The following is a 17,775-nucleotide window of genomic DNA, read 5'->3' on the forward strand; positions in this document are numbered from 1 at the left end:
AAGAGAGAGAAAGAGAGAGCGCATGTCAGTGAGCAACCAAAACAAATGTATAGGAGGTAAAGGTGACAGTGTGTGTGTGTGTGTGTGTGTGTGTGTGTGTGTGTGTGAAAGAGAGAGCGAGAGAGAGAGAGAGAGAGAGAGAGAGAGAGAGAGAGCATGTCAGTGTGCAACCAAAACAAATGTCCTACACCACGGAGGGGGAGAGAGTGTGAGAGAGTGAGTGAGAGAGAGAGAGAGAGAGAGAGAGAGAGAGAGAGAGAGAGAGAGAGAGAGAGAAAGAGAGAGAGAGAGAGGCAAAGGAGAGTGTAGCGGCATTAAGCAGCTCAGAGATCAGTGGATGCTGACAGACGCACAGCTGCTGATGGGAAGAGGGGAAACAGCAAAGACAAGATTGTCACACTCCAGAAGAGAGAGAGAGAGAGAGAGAGAGAGAGAGAGAGAGAGAGAGAGAGAGAGAGAAGGAGAGCAGATATACTGTCCATGTTCATCCTCATCATTCCGGGGATTAGGATTGGAGGACAGCAGCCTTTCAGCAGCCACAGACGGACGATAGGTTACCAACGCACACCTGCACGGATCAAAGTTAATCATCAGATTCAGTGAAGGTCAGTGCAACCAAGACGGTGTTTCTGAACAGGTCCAGTTGGAATGTTGTCTTTTTTCCTCTCAATTTTCTATGATACTATTTAAATAGAATGATTAGTGCCAATGGATGTATTCGGAGATTGTCAATATTACCTGCAAATGCCAGCCCAAACTAATATTCAATTCTTTTGTATGGGCATTTCATCCCTGATTTCATCAGTGACAGGCTCATACCAGTCTACTGTGCCTTGGTAACTGCTGTCAGAATGCGACTATAATTTGCTCAGTGGAAGTCATTAATCAGACCTGCCCAATGTAAGACTGGAGTGTTCTTTGAAGGACAGCAAATAACACTTACTGTCTAGAGTGATTAAGTTATTAATCACGTTTATAGTAGAACATAGATTTCAGGAGTGGAGGGTGAAAACATGTACTTAAAAATGTGTATGTGTATATACTAGTGCAGTATTGCTGCTTACAGTGTTCTCAAGAACCGGCCGCTCAGCCAAACGAGACATTGTACTTTCTTGGGTCTTGTCATATTTGCATATTATGCTAAGAGAATACATGTCATTTCAGTATACTAGATCAGTTGTTCTCAGCCTAGGGGTCGGGACCCCCCAAAAGGGGGTCGCGGGATAATTTCTAAGGGTCGCCAGATGGTTTGGGTTAAAATAAATGAAATAACATATTCTAGACTGGGGAATGGCTTTTACATTACGGTGTGAGTTAGGTACATTCCATGTGTTGTATTCAGAGCTTCATTTGTAAATCAGGAGGTCCTGGAACACATAAAAGGGGTCTAAAGGCGGGTCAGGGGGAGAGACAAAGTCACAAACGCATCAAAAGTCCTGGAGCACATTGGACAAGGCTAGGTGCTAGCTGCTAAAAGTCAACTGTCATTACAACAAAGCATTATTTGTTTACATGTATTGATCAGAGCGTTCAGAAAAATCCCTCAAAATCAGCAGGGGGCGGTGTGTAGAAACAGCAGTTTGTCAGTCTGTCGAACAGACAGATGGACAGACAGACAGATGGACGGATGGAGACTCCTTCCATTTTAGAACAATTTGAATGTATATAAATGTTACAAATGCAGGGCATATCTATATCTTTATACTGTATATATATATATATATATATATATATATATATATATATATATATATATATATATGAATCAATCTTGTAAATACAACCCCAAATCAGAAAAAGTTGGGACAGTATGGAAAACACAAATAAAAAAAGAAAGTAGTGATTTCTAAATGTACTTTGACTTGTATTTCATTGCAGACAATGTGAACACAAAATATTTCATGTTTTGTCTGGTCAACTTAATTTCATTTGTAAATATACATCCTTTCCTGTCATTCAGACTTGCAACACATTCCCAAAAAGGTTGGGACAGGAGCAATTTAGGGCTAGTAATCAGGTAAATTGGTTAAATAATGATGTGATTTGAAGCAGCATCCAAGAAAGGTCTAGTCCTTTAGGAGCAAAGATGGGCCGAGGATCGCCAGTTTGCCAACAAATGCGTGAGAAAATTATTGAAATGTTTAAAAACAATGTTCCTCAAAGAAAGATAGGAAGACATTTGCTTATTTCACATTCAACAGTGCATAACATAATTAAAAGATTCAAGGAATGTGGAGGAATTTCAGTGCGTAAAGGACAAGGGCGCAAGCCTAATCTTAACAACCGTGATCTCCGATCCCTCAGGCGGCACTGCATCAAGAATCGTCATTCATCTATAAGCGATATCACCACATGGGCTCAGGACCACTTTGGCAAACCTTTGTCAAGTACCACAATACGTAGTTACATCCACAAATGCCAGTTAAAACTGTACTGTGCCAAAAGGAAGCCCTATGTTAACCGTGTCCAAAAGCGCCGTCGACTTCTTTGGGCTTGGAGGTGTCTGGGACGGACCATCACACAGTGGAAACGTGTACTGTGGTCAGATGAATCAGTATTTCAGGTGTTTTTTGGGAGAAATGGATGCCGTGTGCTCCGGACCAAAGAAGAAAAGGATCATCCAGACTGTTACCAGCAACAAGTCCAAAAGCCAGGGTCTGTCATGGTATGGGGTTGTGTCAGTGCCCTTGGCAAAGGTAACTGGCACTTCTGTGATGGCACCATTAATGGTGAAAAGTACATAGAAATTTTGGAGCACAATATGCTGCCTTCAAGAAGACATCTTTTCCAGGGACGTCCATGCATATTTCAACAAGATAATGCAAAACCACATTCTGCACACATTACAAAGTCCCGGCTGCGGAGGAAGAGGATACGGTATTTGACTGGCCTGCCTGCAGTCCCGACCTGTCTCCAATAGAGAATGTGTGGCGCATTTTGAAGCGCAAAATGCGACAACGAAGACCCCGTACTGTTGCCCACCTTAAGACTTGTTTGCAGCAAGAATGGGACAAAATTACACCTGAAACACTTCATCACTTGGTGTCTTCAGTCCCTAAACGTCTTTTAAGCGTTGTGAAAAGGAATGGCAATGTTACAAAGTGGTAAATGCTTTACTGGTCCAACTTTTTTTGAAATGTGTTGCAAGAACCAAAATAGAAATTTTGCTTTTTGAAAAATAAAACAATAAAAATCATGAGGAACACATTAAATTATGTTCTGTTTTATTGTCTGCAATGAAATACAAGTCAAAGTACATTTAGAAATCACTACTTTCTTTTTTTATTTGTGTTTTCCATACTGTCCCAACTTTTTCTGATTTGGGGTTGTAACACTTCCATAATAATGGTTGTATATACAAAATGAAATAGAAATTGAATGCAAACCTCTGTATTGTTAATGCACTAACACCTCTTAACACCATGTTTACTTTCCTTGGTAGAGACTTGACACTTTTCCATGAAAGAATATATTTAGAACATATACACTGAGTTGCCAGTTTAGCAGTCTAGTGTCAGTCCTGCAATCAATCCTTTATAAATGTAGAATGCTCAGTTGGTGTTGAAACTGGTTCTTGGTTCTTTTGGAGGATGCTGTTTGTTGTACTGTTAAACCTGATAACATTATACAGAGAGGTGTTTGTTATTTAGCCTACTCTCATTGATATATAGGGTGGACAAGATAGTGGAAACTGGATTTATTGCAGGACTGTTGTATTACTCTTGTAGCTGTATTATTGCACAATGTCGTGTCTTCTACAAGAGTTAGCATACCCTTATGGTGCGTTCTTTTTGTCCACCGAAGTCGATTCATGATTTGTTTTCCGGAGTTACGAACCGGAAGTTGCAAAAAGAATGCCACTGAGGTCGTATTTACGACTCGTCAAGTCGTCTGAACTCAGAGGACCCCGAGTTCACTTTCAAAGATGGCTACGTCGTGCATCACACGTAGTAAACATTGTGGTTTTCTACAATTTTAAGCACTTTTGTCTTTGTTGTAACCAAATGAAGAAGTCGTACACATAGCACTGTATACTGCTACTTATAGGCATGTCTCTACAGTCTTATTAGGAGTTAAATAGTGACTGTATTTCACTGGAAAAGGATTACAACACCGGGATGTACAACAGTCTGCAGCTAAGGACAGAGAGGAGACTCGCTGCACTTTGAGAAAGCATGATGGGACTTTGTGTTGTTTGTGTCCGGCTCCGTAAGCATGTGTTGTGTTCAATGTTATTGTAAAATACCCTTCTGCCATCTAGTGTTTCTTTTTGTCGTTTAACAGGAAACAACAACAACAACAAAAATGTATTAGCAATAAACAAGCCTTTCTTTAACCTCAAATTTTTTTTTTTTATTATTCAGGATAAAATACTATTTCAGTTGCACTTTTGATATAAGGACACATCTGCTGTTTTGCACAGTTTATATAAATGAAGGAATATTTTTCAGTAATTTCATTCTGTCACAAAAAATTGTGAGAAAATCGTATCGTGAACTTAAAATCGTGAATTGTATCGAATTGTGAGTTGAGTGTATCGTTACATCCCTAGTCAGTAGGCTACTGTGCGTCAGCACTAACATGCTGCTTACTGACTGCAGTTGGTTCAGGTCAGAAGGACTCAACAGCATGCATGTCAATTAGCTTATCGATCAGCTGATCACTTGTATTGACTGACTAGAGTGGCCAAGGCCCAGTTTAAACAGCACTGTACATATTCCATAGCCTGTTCCTGCGATTCAGGGCTGTAGCCTGGACTCTACAATTCCTCAGGTAGGAACATCAAATAAAGAAACACTAAAGCCCCATTCACACACGAATAGTATTACTAGGGCACTAGTCTCGCATTGCCAGACCCATCTCCACAGCGCTACGGAGTAAGGTCTAGCTAAACCACAGATACTCTTTGGGTTGTTTGCATTTCTTTGTGCCTTTTTTCCTTAAACCAAGAGCGCCATCTAGTTGGGTCAACAAGTACAACTAATGGTTCATGAAGCTTAATTTGAACATCCCAATACGTTCCAGTTAAATAGTAAATATCGTAAACATTCTTTGTAAATCTTTACAATCATTCCCTGAAAGAACCGAACCAAGCAGGCCTTCTTCAAAACTCGCAATATTCAGCATGTAGCTTCCTAGCTCGAAGGTTGTTTCCCAAAGTGAAGGGAGTTTGAGAACAGCAACACACAGAGGGCAGAAGGATGTCAGGCTTTATCTTGGAAATGTACTTCCGTTGATCCAGACTACTATGGGACTTACGTACTTAGTATTACTGGGGGCGATTTAAAAACTATGCTGTGTTCTGATAAAATGCAATTCATGAATGCTTATGTGATGGTAGTTGTTACTCAATGCATTGCACTACATGTACTGTGTATGTGTGCTATGGAGGACATCTGTTCAAGATCATGTATGTTTGTGATATGGAGGCCCCAATGTTTTTGACCCATGAGGCATAGCCCTGCTTCTCATGGTCTGGGAAAAACAAAGTTGTTATGATGTGATTTCCTGAACATCTGGAAATCATTTAAATGTTGGACTCTGTGTGCCCAAGCAATATATATATCTATATGTATCTTTACTGGGAGAGAAAGAGAAACGATGGCATGTTATCTCCTGGTGCACTGATGAGACTGTACCTAATAGAAGATCTGGAGTTGTAGTGGCAAAATCATAATAAACTCATATTAAAGCTATAGTGCATAGTTTCTGTCACCCCCATGAGGAATTCTAAGTAATGAAAACAAAGCTGTTGTTGCATCCACATGATACAAGCCTTCCCCACCTCTCCCTCCACACAGTTGCTAGTAGCCAAGGAGGACACAGAGAATTAAACAAACATGATGGACTCTTCAGAAGAGGTCTTTATCTTCACTCGAGTTTCTGACGCCACAATCTTCTGAACATAGCCATACTGAGAAATCCAGAAAGAGTTGTGTGGAGCTCATAGTCTTAATTAGCTTTGTAGCAACTCATTTGGCAATGGCTTGAATGTAACGGATGTTCATTAATATAAAAAAAGTTACGCACTAAAGCTTGAAATCCACTTCTGAATGTCAGCAGTAGGCAGATTTAGTCTTGACTCGTTCATTTATTTCCACAAGTTTGAACTCACGGTACCAGAGTACAGACATCACCTCGTTGCGTTTTGTGAATTTATGAGCAATCTTTCCTGTCCTGCCAAGTCACGGATGATTTAAAAAAACATGATGGACTCTTCAGAAGAGGTAATTATCTTCACTTGAGTTTCTGCACGCGAAAGTCGCTGGATGACACACTCTTCTGAACATAACCATAGTGAGAAATACAGAGTGTTGTGTATCAAAAAGTTACGCACTAAAGCTTTAAACATGAGCAAATACAAACAAACTTAAAATTATTCGTCGTCTCATCATGTCTCCTTTCATCACCTTCTACACCCTTTAAACCGATTACAAGGGTGTCCCCGGTATAGTCTCTATCTTGTAAGGGGTCCTTGGCTGAAAAACAATTTAGAACCTGCACCTTGGCCATGCATTTCATTTTATCATCTTTCAACCCGTTCTCTTACAACCTAACTCATAGAGAGTCTCTCCGCATTGGATACCGACGCAAAACCTTTAGCATTTGTATGGAACGAAGTGGGAAAATCTTGTTGTGCCACCTCCTCGTCTGTCCAGACAAAATTGTCAGCTTTCATGTTTTGGTTTTGCGCTACTAGGGAGAGGAGAGGGAGAGTAGTAGAAGGAAGGTTCTACGCAGGCGCGTGGACTTGGTGGTATTGTGTGGCAGTGCTTCATACTACCACCTAGCCGCCTGGTGTGCATGCTACATTGAATTTCACACACTTTTACGTCACCATATGCACTCAGATTCCCCCCCCCCCAAAACGCTTGTCTAAACGCAGAATAAAAAGTGATAATGCAACGGTACTTCTGCGTTTCCTCTTCAGATTGTTTCCGTATAAAGATAGCCTAAATCAGATGGAGACTTTTTGCGTCAATAACAAACGCCATCTGAACGAGCATCTGTGTTTGACGCGATGGGAGTGAGAATGTGTTGCATCTTTAAAAATGTCCCTCTTCTGATTGTCTCAGCTTGTTCTTTCTGTGAATAGGTTCTTCACGGTGGGACTAGCCTCCTGAATTTGCACCCAAATTGCTGTCAAACTTTACTTTATAATTGCCAACACAGCCTCCATTATTCTCGAACGGGAAAAGACAACAAAAATACAACCTCAAATTACTGAGATGCCAAATTTCATTATCCCATTACCTGTGTGTTTGGCAAAATATGGCATTTAATTTACGTTGGAAATTGTTTTACTTAAAAAGGGGTGAAGTGTAAATGGTGCGACTGCTTTGGGGGGCCCGGACCCTGAGGGCTCGGACAGGCTTAGCTGTGCCAATGTTTCAGTTGGTTTGTGGCAATTTGATTAAATTCAGATTTCTTTGTTAAAATGCTAATAAATTAGACAATGGAGAATACTAAGCTTACTAAGTGCACTTACTAAAACCAAATTAGACCCTGGATGGATTATGGATCATTATTTCAGACAGGTGTATTGTTTGGTTTATTGTTTGGTTTCGGAGGCTCTGAGGAAAACATAAATAAGCTGCCAAACTGTCTGCCGTGTGCTGTGTGCACTGTAATCGATGGGTACTTGAAGGGAATTGTGTTTTGTTTATTTTGCATTTACCCTGCAGCATTAACCTACTTCTCATCCTCACAGTACAGGTTTTCTTTCTCTCTCTGGGAAATAGTTATTGGGAAGAACTATACAAATACAGCTCATTCAGTTTAACTGAGCACCGTGAGATTACGGTCGTTGAAGTTAGGTTTAGCTGACAAAAAGTGACCGTCCTGTGGCGACGACACCAAAACAACTAGTTAAGAAAAAAAGATTGTGGTTTGTATTATGTGGGATTTCCCATTTTCGGGTGAATATATCCCTGCCTCTGCTGAATTATTTTTTATTCCCGGTGGGGATAAAATGTATCCCCATTCAGAGTGATCAATGCTACTTCACCAACAGACAGTTACCCAAAAATAGGTGACTTTGAGCCGGGTACAGAGCACCGCGACCTGCCGGTAGTTTCGGCGGACATTAGGGTTAAATTTAGTCCACAAAATATGAACGTTTTGCCGTGACGAAAGTTAAGATTAGGCACCAAAACGACCAGTTAAGATTAGAAAAAAAGATCATGGTTTTGATTAAAACACTCCCAAGGAACACTTATTTTCTGGGTGAAAGGCTTGTTGTTAACGCACACCCATACGCCCGACCTCCTCTCTACGCGGCCGGCCGCGTTCTTATACAGCGGCCGTCAATCTAGTGAGAAATACAGCAATAAAAAACATGAAATGCTTACGAATTACAGTGCTTAACTTTTTGCAGCTTTTGGAACGAATGGTTCATGAGAACAAGCTGGGCCGCTACAGAGCTCCGGGACGCCGGCTACCAGCGGCAGTTGCTTAGCCTCCAATACGTGACTGTGAGCCGGCTACTGGCACCACCAGATGGTAGTGGAGTTTAGCGAGAAAAAGTGAGCGTCATGTGGTGATGACAGTTAACGACTTGTTAAGTTTATTAATAATAATAATAATAATAATAATAATAATAATAATAACAACTTTTATTTATATAGTGCCTTTCATGAAACTCTGGGTTGAAAGAGATTATTTTTTGAGATTCATAAATAAGTGTTTGGCATGCCTGGCCGAGTGGCTCTATATCCATGGTATTGAAAGGGGGATTTAATTCTTGCATGTTTTGTTTTGCATGATCAACCCCCACATCAGCAGTTGTTAGGGGGAGAGAGTGTACGGAAGTTAATCTGTGACAAAACTATTGAGAAAGCACAACACACATCTGGATTTCAATCAAAACGTCCAGATTTGAGAGTTCTGTGTGTGCAGAACAGGTTTTGCATCACTGTAATTGATATTTTAAAACCATAATTGGTCAGATTTGAGTGAGCAGTAGGATTTCCTTTGTTTAATTATTTCAGACTTGCGTGATTGGATAACGTTGTCATGAAAACACTGATGGAATATATATTTTTTGTAATTATATTTAGGCTACATTATTTTTGTCTATCTTCTACAGAACTTGATTTAGCTGCTTGATTTTTTTTAGGACTAACAAGCTGCAATTTGCATTTCAGTCTGTTATGTCAGCTAACGTTGCCAGTTGTTGGATGGATGTTCATAATGTTCCAAAACATAATCAAACCAAACTGTGTGGGGTAATTTTTGCTTCCTCTCAAAAATCAACAAACTGCTCAAGCTCTCCAAACTTGGATTGCAGCCTAATTATGGCTTCAATCTGCTGGGCAAAACACAGTAGATTTCAGTAGTGAAATGTAACTAAGTACATGTATTCAAGTACTGAACTTAAGTACAAATTTGAGGTACTTGTACTTAACTTGAGTCTTTTCTTTTCATGTCATTTTCTACTTCTACTCCACTACATTTCAGAGAGAAGTATTGTACTTTTTACTCCACTACATTCATCTGACAGTTTAGTTACTTTACACATTACGACTTTTGCACAGAAAAAGCATGTAGTTTATAAAATCTGATTTTTTTTTAATTATAAATTAGACTAACCAACAATATAATGGCCTACAAGTCCAGCAGAAATGATTAGACAATTAAACACACAACTGTTTGGATTGTTTCCTGTTTCTAAAATGTGAGGATTTTTCTGCTTTGAGTATTTCTTTTAATCCTTTCAGTAAATTTTCCTGATGATACTGACATACTTTGACTTAAGTAACATTTACTTGTAATTGAGTATTATTACAGTGTGTTATTAGTACTTTTACGTAAGCAAAAGATCTAAATACTTCTTCCAACACTGGTAGTTTTGTCAATTAAATCAATTAAATTTAATCAATTAAACTTGACAATGGTGTCCCTCACTCAGGCTTCACACTCACATTTACTCTGCTCAGATATTTGGAACATTTGTGTCACAAGCCTACAACTTTGTGTCACCAGCCGTAAGGGAGTTACGAGGGGCCGCAGCGCACACTATTATGAGGGGCCCTTTTATGTTTGAAAGGCATGACTGCTCGCTTGGTTTACAGATTGTCGGTCTAGACATATTACATGTTTAGGGTTAATTAATGCTATATTTAAACTGGCAAAGCCCTGCAAAAGCTAGATGATGCAACAAACTAAAACAAAATTGCCTTCCAATGGAATATAAAAGCATGGAATTATTATTTTAGTGCATGATAAATGTATTTCTTACTAGAAATTGCATCACTCAATATAATTAATTCTTAACCTCTTAAGATATATTGTATCCAGTTTGAAGTCATAATTACAGACTGACGGAGTTATTTTGAGGCTTCTCTGCGTTTTTTGTGAAAAGTGTGGCAATGCTTAATTATACGGTTCTGTCATTTTAAGTGTATGGGGATAAAATCCAGATGAGATTTAAAAGTACATTTTCATTTACAATAATTTACACTGTGTTTCTCCGAATCAGTTCATGAGTTTGTAATCTTGGTTCAGTTTCGTTTCACACATCACACAAACTAAAATATATTTCTACAAACCACGCAAGAACGTTCAATCCGCTTATTGGTCAGATGTGTCAAGAAAGTAACTACAGGAAGAAGGTCCTGTGTTCTGGAATAGTGCATATTTCATATTCCTCTCAATGAGAGGCAAGTGGGCAAGTAGTGGGGTGCGAGAAGTGGGTGCAATCCCTTGTCGCTAGGGATGCACGATGATATCGGCACGACATCGGTATCGGCCGATAAAAGCTTATAATGGTCATCATCGGCATCTGCAGATATGAATATTTCTGCCGATGAGCCATGCCGATAGGGTATCTTGTTTACTATGCGCACATGACGACCATGAACGTAGCATGAGCGCCAGCAACTTAAACTTCCAACACGTCAGCTGGGTGGAGGTATTTCGAATGTAAAACAGATAACAAACTTGCTATTTGCAGTACTTGTAAAGCACAAGTGATGCGAGGAGGCGTGTTCCACACTACAAATATGATTACGCATCTCAAGAGCCGTCATCCTGAGCAGTACCGAGACTTTGAAAAGTAAGAAGAAAAAACGCTGGCAAAAACCCATCAGCAGCCCCTACTTCAGTCCTTTGACAAAGATAGAAAATACAGCAGTGACCACCCAAAGGTAAAAGTTGAATTTTGAATGTATTGCTCTTGATAACCTACCAGCCGTTGAGCGTGGTGGAGCCGCGGTATGCTATGCCTAGCCCAGCATCATGTGAACAAACCCAAACTAAAATACTTTTAATACATTCCTGAAACAAACGTAAAAGGTTGTATATATGTTGCATGCTACATTTAAACTGGTTAGAAACGAAAGTCCACTCCATTTTTCCTTTTTAGTTTTCGCGGGTGCTTCTGCTTCTTCTTCTCCTCCGGGAAAACACGGCCACGTTGCATTGTGGTTTATGGTAGTAAAATGTAGTGTACATCGTATGGACAATCAAATTAGCAGGGCATTGTGGGTATTCATTAGTGGACTATATAGGGAATGAAATTTACTGCAGAGAATTCGTACACCACTACAAAAACACACTTTATAGTGCACTATTTCTGTGATAGGGAATGATTTCAAACACAGCTTGGATGTATCGCGTAGTGTCAGGTTTGAGCTTAAATGAGGCTATAGATTTACTGCTATGCTAATTTAGCTATCAACAATAACAGTCTGTGGTTAAGAAAGATATAGTCTTTACCTACGATGTTTCATTTCCGGGATTGTTTAGGTGCCGCCGGAAATTCCGCCAGATGTCCCTCATTTTCGGCCGGATGTCTGTTATCTTCAGCTTTCTTTGTGTTGGCATTCTAAACTACAGTGGTATTAATGGTGACTAACTGCTCCTCAGATCTCTGCAGGGTAAATCCAGACAGCTAGCTAGACTATCTGTCCAATCAGAGTTTTCTGTTGCACGACTAAAACAACTTTTTAATGTACACACGTTCCACCAAAACAAGTTCCTTCACGAGAAAAACGTCTCCGTGAACACGTATCAATAGATTAAGAATAACGTGGACATTTACATGAACTGCCGTGAGACCGGGTTGTATTTTAACATGGTAGTAGTTCATTTTATTTATTCCTAAGCCAAAAAAACAGACAACATATGTGTCACTTCATTCTCCATACTTGACTCCTAATCCTGATTTTCTACTGTGAAGAGTTTCTAGTTTTTTCTAGTCTGCGGTCTTTGGATGATGGTTTTTTTCTATTTGGTAACATTTTCAAAAATGTGCCCACAAATGGAGCTAACAGGTTTACAGGACAATTTTAGGACCATCGATTATGAACACAAAACTCCTCATGAACCGGTGGCATTCATTGGGCAGAAACGAACGATTGCATAGTTAACCCCGTGACGCCTGAATTTATTCACAATTATATAAAAAAATGTTATGTGTGTTTCTGGCTCCAAGCTGATGCTAAATTAAATTGAGATTGTTAATTTGTCTATAGCATATAGAATAGATATAAATTTAGGTATGATGCAAATTAGCGACAACAGGCATTCATGGTAAAATTCTTTACAAAATGGTAAAATTAATAAATCACATTTTCCCATCTCACATTTGTAGATTTTATTCATGTCACAAAGTAATTGACAAAGAAATGAATCTTGACAACAGCAAGAAAGAAAACACTCTCCTACTCCCTAACATTGACAGTAGTCTTTTTAGGGGTTAGGGTTAGGGGTTAGGGTTAGGGTTAATTTCGCTTCCCTGAACTGGATGTAGTTCCCACTCCAACTGGTCCTACGGGCAACCAGTGCGTGCAAAAGGTTCCTAGGTATGTATCGAATGTAAACAAACCGGCATTGAGGGAATACACACGCTATCTCGGTTTGATGCAAATTAGCGACAGTCAATGTTAAGGGGTTAAAGGGTAACTTGGTTTCGAAGTGTCTATTTGCACCCCCGGTACGAATAGCCTCGGCCACACAGCTGAGCTATTCACACCCTGTGACGTAACAACAAAAAAACGTTGCTCACGTGCACCAAAATCATGGCGGACGTTCTTCCATGACCGCAGAAACTGGCATATTAGGAAAGTTTTGTCTCTAAAGTTTATAACGATTGAATTATTAGCGGAAAATGGATACTATAGTTGCGCTGTCTTCAGTGAAAGCATACAACCGTTAGTTTGTTAGTTAGTACCGTAGATTAGAACCTATTTTTTGTATACAGTATGGTTACCTAACAACCGCGGCTTGAAGACACCAAATGGTAAACCGTTACACAATATTCTGTAAGAACTGCTAGGTGAGAACACTGAGCTTTGGTCTGGGAGTCTGGAGTTTGATTCGCCAGTGAGGTGCTTTTGTTTTTTTCATTTTGGATTAGATAATTTGCATGCAATTGCGCAAGTCAGGGCCCGCAAATTAGTTTTTTTATTTTTTAGTCAATGTTTTGGTTCGAACTAACTTTTAGAAAACCAAAAACTAACGTTCCCCAACGTTCCCTAAACATTCTGTGTTAGTGGGGAACGCAAATTTTTTTTTGCAGGGTGGTAAGGGAAGACTCATGAATATGCCTGCTCTGGTTGGGTTGGTTAGGTTGAGGCAAGAGAATTGGGATTGGTTATGGTCAGGGTAAGAATGTCAGGGCGATAATATTCCAAAAAGGTGTAATACATGAGTGGTATGGATAACTGTGTGTAAATATATGCCAAGGTACTGTAAATGCACAGGGGTGCAAATAGCATACATTGATATTTGTACCAGACGGGGTATTAATAGAACACATTGCTGTGTGCACCGGCGGGGTACGAATAGCATTCATTTCTAATTGCACCAGGGTACGAATAGCATTCATTTCTAATTGCACCAGGGTACGAATAGCATACACTGATAATTGTACCAGGGGTGCAAATAGCCTCACCCTTTTTTTTTCCAACCTGGACCCTATTTTCCCGTGTTTTTGGGTCTAAGTGACTGATGGGAACAACAATCTTGATCTTAATACAAATTGATGCAGTATTAAGTAAGACCGCTGTCAAAAGCTGCAATGTAGCGTTACTGTTTAACGTTAATTGTGCACATTCAATTTACGGCCACTAAAAGTTCTGTATTTGCCGCTGATGGGCTAAGATTATTATTCTAAGTGTCTGACAACATTATGTAAAGGATCCCTACAGAAATAGACCTTTTTGTTAAAGTTGTTTAACAGGAAACAGCCCCAAAATGGCTATCGCCAAACCCACGCGACCCCATTTAAATAAACATGAATTTTATCATCAGAAAACTGACTTAATTTAAAGTTGTCAGAAACAAAATAAATATCAAAAGCCCATCTTGGTTCATCTTTCCACTGCTTCAACAATCACAACTCTGGTTTGGTTGAAATAAACCCTTAATTCACCCATTTAACATGTAATAAATATGCTGGCTCTATACAGGCTAAAAGTATTGATTATTTAAATGGAGTCTGGTGAGTTTGGTTTTAAACAAAAAAATCGTACTCTTTAACAAAAAGGTCGACCTCTGTAGGGATCCTTTCCATAATGTTGTCACACACTTTGTCAGGTTTGCTGTAGTAAAACCCAAAAGCAGATCGGGCCATGAGAGTGAGTCAAGCGTTTTATTTACAGACCAGAAATGTGCAAACAGACTGAGTAGGCAGGTGAGTAGGCAGGTGAGGGAGGAGGAGGAAGAGTCCAGGTGGGTTCCGGTACAGAGAGCAGATGGCTGGCAGACTTGAGTGTGGGTCTTGATCCGAATGACAGCGATCCAGAAGGTTTGGGTAGGCAACAGGGTCTCCAGGACCGAGATCAGAGAATGCTTTACTATGACAGAGAGATAAAAAGTCAGTTGCAGGCAAATAAATCACTTGCAAGAAATTGAGATCTAAGATGGCAGAAACAGGCTGGCATCTAACTCTATACTGGTAATGGTTTAACAGATGCAGTACTTCATAACGATCCGGCATGGACTGGATGTCTGGCTGTTCCTTACATACTTCTTTCGACGAGCGGATGAGGTTCAGGTGGTGATTGGATTAGCGCCAGGTGTGTGTTAAACCTAGGCCAGGCACGCCCCCAAACCGACTGCCAGGGGAGATATAAAGGGAGACATACTCCCAGAATAGACAGAACACACCAAGCATATTACTAGATAAAGACAAACAAAACCGACACAATCAGTCAGTGTTAGGGCCGGGGATTTGTGACACATTTAGAATAATAATCTGAGCCTGTCAGTGGCAAAAACAGCATTTTTAGTGGATGGTAATTGACAATGCGCATTTGCCCTATAAGATTACGTTGCAGCTCAGTTCACCGCTGTCGATTACAGCTGTCTCACTCAATACTAGACAAATTTCAAAGCTTTTTGTTCACATTAGTCACTCAGACTAGCCTGGGAAAACCCTGACGAACATCCGGCAAATTTTAGATTTGCTCTACAAATCGGTCTGGCTTGGTTTTAGGTCTATCCAATTGCGCCCAGAGGCATTTGAGCGGCGTCTTTGGAAATGGGCTGTGAATGAACCTTCCCCAGACCCACTCTCAGTTACAACTGAGAAGGGTCTGGTGTCAGCAGGCTACACTCAGACAGCAATGCATGGGAAAATAGGATCCAGGTTGAAAAAAACCAATCAATTAGCCATTAACAAAGTTTGGTGAAATCGACTTGAAGAACTCGTACGAACAAACCTCAGATAAAAGTAAGAGAAATTTATACAGTGGGGAGAACAAGTATTTGATACACTGCCGATTTTGCAGGTTTTCGTACTTACAAAGCATGTAGAGGTCTGTCATTTTTATCATAGGTACCCTTCAATGGTGAGAGATGGAATCTAAAACAAAAATCCAGAAAATCACATTGTATGATTTTTAAATAATTAATTTGCATTTTATTGCATGACATTAGTATTTGATCAATTCAATTTTATTTATAGCATCAAATCATAACAAGAGTTATCTTTACAGATAGAGTAGGTCTAGACCACACTCTATAATTTACAAAGCCCCAACAATTCCAGTAATTCCCTCAAGAGCAAGCAGTGGCGAGGAAAAACTTCCTCTTGGGAAGAAACCTTGGACAGACCCAGGCTCTTGGTAGGCGGTGTCTGACGGTGCCGGTTGGGGATGTGATGAACAGTGGCAGTAATAGTCACATTAATAATGGAACAGTGACTTCAAATGGTAGTCGTAGTAGTTCATGTCATATCAGGGCGCTGCAGAGCGTTACAGGATGTAGCGTGGCCCAGCAGAGCATGGATGGACGTAGCAGGAAGCAGCAGGGTTCAGCAGGAAGCAGCATGACATTGCAGGGCACCGCTGAGCTCAGCAGGGAGTGCAGCAGGACCACGGCGACAGCTGCAACCAGGATCTTGGTGCCAACGTTCTCCAAGGAAATACTCTGGGGGAAAAAACATAAGGACTCCAGGGAGTAAACTCCCCAGAAGCTAGGATTAGTAACAAGCATTTCTGGGACGGGATGCACACAAATGGTAATAGAAAGGGAGAGGAGAGAGCAGCTCAGTGTGTCAAAGGAAGGAAGGAAGTCCCCCGGCAGTCTAGAACTATAACAGCGTAACTAAGAGAGACAGGTCATAAGGAGAGGTAGCCTGTTCGGGCTTTGAATTCTCCCCTGCCAGATCGGGCAGTGCTGGCCTGCTTCCCTCTACTTTTGTTATATATTATTATCTGAACAATTATGAAGAGAAGCAGGTGGGCCAGTTAGGTGGACACTGCAACTCCTCACTCCCTAACTATAAGCTTTATCAAATAGGAGTTTTAAGTTCATTCTTGAATGAGGTGAGAGTTTCTGCCCCCTGAACCCAGATTGGGAGCTGGTTCCATAGGAGCGGAGCCTGATAACTGAAGGCTCTGGCTCCCATTCTACTTTCAGAGACTCTAAGAACCACCAGTAACTCTGCATTCTGGGAGCGCAGTGCTCTAGTGGGACAATAAGGTATTAGGAGCTCTTCTAGATATGATGGTGCTTGACCATTTAGAGCTTTGTAGGTCAGGAGAAGGATTTTAAATTCAATCCTGTATTTTACAGGAAGCCAATGCAGAGAAGCTAATACAGGAGAAATATAATCTCTTTTCTTAGTTCTTGTGAGAACATGCGCTGCAGCATTCTGGATCAGCTGGAGAGTCTTAAGGGACTTATTTGAACAACCTGACCGTAGGGAATTACAATAGTCCAGCCTGGAAGTAACAAATGCATGGACTAGTTTATGTTACGAAGATGAAAAAAGGCTGTTCTTGAGGTTTGTTTTAGATGGGCGTTAAAGGATACATCCTGATCAAAAATAACCCCTAGATTTCTGACAGTAGTGCTGGAGGCCAGGGCAATACCATCCAGAGTAACCAGTAAGAATTCAGGCTCTCACAGACCTCTTAGTTTTAATTTAAGAAGCCCTCCTGTTCTCCGCTCATTACCTGCATTAACTGCACCTGTTTGAACTCGTTACCTGTATAAAAGATACCTATCCACAATGGCCAAGACCAGAGAGCTGTGTAAGGACATCAGGGATAAAATTGTAGACCTGCACAAGGCTGGGATGGGCTACAGGACAATAGGCAAGCAGCTTGGTGAGAAGGCAACAACTGTTGGCACAATTAGAAAATGGAAGAAGTTCAAGATGACGGTCAATCTCCCTCGGTCTGGGGCACCATGCAAGATCTCACCTCGTGGGGCATCAATGATCATGAGGAAGGTGAGGGATCAGCCCAGAACTACATGGCAGGACCTGGTCAATGACCTGAATAGAGCTGGGACCACAGTCTCAAAGAAAACCATTAGTAA

At 40.5% G+C, this 17,775-nt stretch overlaps 1 protein-coding gene across 1 annotated transcript in view; it reads left to right on the forward strand.

Annotated features, from left to right (window-relative positions):
• Positions 1-350: 350 nt before the first annotated feature.
• sstr1b (somatostatin receptor 1b) overlaps positions 351-17,775 on the forward strand; it is a 36,912-nt gene continuing 19,487 nt past the window's right edge. Inside the window, exon 1 of the mRNA XM_028564922.1 lies at positions 351-605. The gene's annotated coding sequence lies outside the window, so the exon portion shown is untranslated. The remainder of the gene's footprint in view (positions 606-17,775) is intronic.

This window comes from Perca flavescens, chromosome 19, assembly GCF_004354835.1.
Source record: "Perca flavescens isolate YP-PL-M2 chromosome 19, PFLA_1.0, whole genome shotgun sequence".
Lineage (NCBI taxonomy): Eukaryota > Metazoa > Chordata > Actinopteri > Perciformes > Percidae > Perca > Perca flavescens.